This window comes from Lycium ferocissimum, chromosome 3 (assembly GCF_029784015.1).
Source record: "Lycium ferocissimum isolate CSIRO_LF1 chromosome 3, AGI_CSIRO_Lferr_CH_V1, whole genome shotgun sequence".
Taxonomy (NCBI): Eukaryota; Viridiplantae; Streptophyta; class Magnoliopsida; order Solanales; family Solanaceae; genus Lycium; species Lycium ferocissimum.
The window spans coordinates 34,681,876-34,685,456 of record NC_081344.1 but is presented as its reverse complement, the minus strand read 5'-3'; positions in this window follow the sequence as shown (position 1 = coordinate 34,685,456).

Here is a 3,581-nt window from a genome sequence, read left to right as displayed (position 1 = left end):
AGAAAGGAGTTGTTTTTTCCTAAACTATTGAGTATAAGTCTTAGCTTGTAATGACTTGTCTTCTCTTCTTTACTAGTCCCTCACCTAGTTTATTATGAAAACTGTTCATGTCTCTGTTTGAAATTTGAGTGTAGATTTCATGTGTTCTTGTCATTAAGATAAATAGGAGTATAAAAAGACTAAAATTGAATATAGAAAGTAAAAAAATAGACTTAGTAGCAGCTTAAGTTCTTTTTCTTTCTTTCTATGTGTTTGACTTCTTTAAGACTTAATCATTAGCTAAATTTCCTTTTTTTGAAACTGTGCTATGAGTCTGATTAAGATTTGAACTTTGTTGAACTTAGTATCATGTTAAAACTGAGACTAAAAGTTGCTTTAAAAAAAAAAAAGTAGAATACTTGTTTGCTTATACCTGCTTTGTTACTTGTTTGGGAATTCCATAGACATACATGTATGTGATTCCTACTCTTTCTTGCTTTGTTCAAACTAAGTGTGGTGTTTTGTGCTTGGAATAGTATTATGACCTTTTATAGTCACAGTTTAAAGCTTCTTTGGACTTGTAACTATTTTCCTGTGAACCTCCCATTATCTGTGACTTGCTGTGACTTTAATTGACTCATATCTACACCTAAGATATTCTTATACTCTCCCTAATTATTGTGAACCTGTTTGATTTTGTCTTAATCACTTTTTGTAACTTAATAAGACCCCTGTGTGACTCCTACTCCTTGTTTTGGATTTCTGTGTGTAAATTTTGAATAAGTCTTAGTATAAATCTTCATTTAGGGATCCTATTAATGCTCTATGAGCCTGGATATGTACTAAGATGATCCTAAGTGATTTTTGTGACCTTTGCCACTTAAGAATGGACCAAAACCAGAACTTAGAAGCCTGGAAAATAGTAACAAACCTGTAATATGACCTAGATTTGCTTAAGTTAATATTAGTTTAGAAGAAACAACTTTAGACCTGCTACTTGATTCTGTGACACTTTGTTGTGACATGAATGAAACTAAAATTGATTTTTGCCATTAGTTAACTTAAGAGTGATCTAAAGATGAACTTCTGGAAGCCATTTGACATTATCTGCTTTGCTTAAAGATTAGACTAGTCACATGTTTGTTTGCCTATTTGCCTTATCTTGTCATTTCTGAACTTTGCTAAGCATATGAAGATAAAAATGATCTTTCCTAAACCTGTTTGACGAAATTGAGACTGTCTAGGTGTAGAGTTGGTTAAAACATGAAAACATTGAGATTTGCAGTCCATTTTGATCTTAGAATAGTCTAAGTGTCCTGGATTTTGTGTGCATTTGTTGGCTTCATTTCTAGGAACTGGAAAAGAATAAAGGATAAGGAAGTTATAAAGAACTTGGCTATTGTCTCAAAATTGAAATAAGAGGGATTAGGGGACAGTTTATAGGTTGATCTTGTATTTGAATTTCTGATACTTCCTTGTACTCTATTTATTTGTAGTTTTCTATGAAAATTGCTCTTTGTAGCTTATATTAATATAGGACCATAGTTTCTGAGGTTTCTTGTATAGCATAGATCACATAGGGGCTAAGGGTGAATGGACTGGAAATAAAGACTAAACTGCTTCAAAAATCTAAGTATAGCACCTGCTTATTTGTACTTATTCCTGCTACTCAATTGTGAGTTTTTGAGGTTCATATATGGGATTCCTTACTCCTGTTTACTTGTTTAAATCAAGTCATGTCTAACACACCACCTTGTGACCTAAGACAACAGCATGAACCTTTCTTGACTACCCTTTTGAACACTGAGCTATTTTTGTGTATTATCCTTGACTAATATGCAAAATGACTTTGGACCTTGAAACCTGTTTCTGTACCTCCCTTGATCTGTAATGGGTAGTTTAAAGATGATCTCCTAGCATTTGTTTAAAGCTCTCCATTAACTGAAATGAACTCTTGATAGGATAATTTAGTACTATGTCTCTTTTAACTGTTGATTTCCTCTAAAATTTAAGAACTAGAACTCTAAGTGTGAGAGTCATAGCCTTTACCCTGTTCCTTTTCCCTTCTTTCTCCTTTACTTCTTAATCTTGTGCTACCTTACTCCTTTGTCTCCCCATTGTTGATGTTGCCTGTTTTATCACCTAAAGAGTGTTATGTCCTCTTTGGTTATGCCATGGCTGTTTCTGAGAATTGACACTTGATAGACCCTGCATTACCAACCTCTCTACTGCCTAAGCTGCTTGATACCTTAGCTTTTGCATCAGTTGAACTTTCCTGTGACTTCCCTGTCTTAAGTATATTGATAATTAGTTTTGAAGTTGCACATTATAGAACTTTTGCTTGCTTGTTTAGCTTGGATTGGCAGTTGAATACTTAACTTTGAGATGCTGGGGATTTCTGGGAAAAACTTGAAGCTTTTATGTGATTTGTGTGTGTTGTTTTAGAGCTGATGTCAAATGAGTATATCGTATATAGCAAGTGTATATGGAGGGTATGCCCTTCAAAGGGTTTTGCTCTTCATCTTAGAAAGTATACCAGTGGTATATCATGTATACCACAGCTTTGACACTTAGATAATTTGAGAAGAAAATTGAGTAGTTTACTAATAGTATATCATGTATATCACAGCTTTGACACTTAGAAATTTTTAGCTTGGGTTTGTTAGTTGGGCCTGTCATCTGCGTTTCTATGTTTGACCTATCATTACTACTATTTTGGGCCTATTTTATATCTGGGTCATTTGGGTTGTTGGATGCCGTCGATTATTATTAATGGGCCAGGCCCAATAAGTTAAATTCATTTTGGCTTTGTAATAATTATTGTAGTCTTAATTTTGTACTTAGTTTGATTTATGAATGAGTACTAATACTATGTATACCCATTTGTATTCTTGTCCACCCAAACTGGGGCCCACTAATGTATCTAGATCGAGTCTACCAACTTGGAGCAAAAAATGGAGCGTACGTTTGGACCCGAGATTACCCTAAATGCATAACACATTCTTATTGGGCTTGGTCGGCCCAATTCCTTATCTCTTTATTTATGAATTTTATATTCCAAATTTGAGCATCTATTTTATTTATTGGAACCTTTAAAAGTTATTCTATAGTTTAAGAGTTGCCAAAACTTGACTTTTCAAAATATTACAAATTGACTCGAATAAAAGGATATGACTCGTACAACTCTCCTAAAATTAATACTATTTCACAAGCTTGGACAAAAATTGATTGATTTTTAAAAAATATGAAGACTGAAATGATTATTTTAAAAACTTGTGGACTGTTTTGTGGACTTATGGACTATATGGACTGATTTAAGACTTGTGGACTGATTTGGACTTTCAAAACTTGGACTAAACTTGGATTGAAACTGATAAAAAATAAATATAGTTGACGTATGGACACTAATAGTATGCATTATTTACCTTTACTGCAACTTAAATAAAACTTCTTTAAAAGCTTAAAATTTAAAGGTGCTGAGCTTACATGGTGTTCTACCTAGGTTAAAGGCCTTCGGAGTTAACCTAGTTGTTCCTAATCTGGTAGACGCGCCTAATTTTGGGCAAAATTCTACCACTTTCGTTTCTTGAAATATAATATAT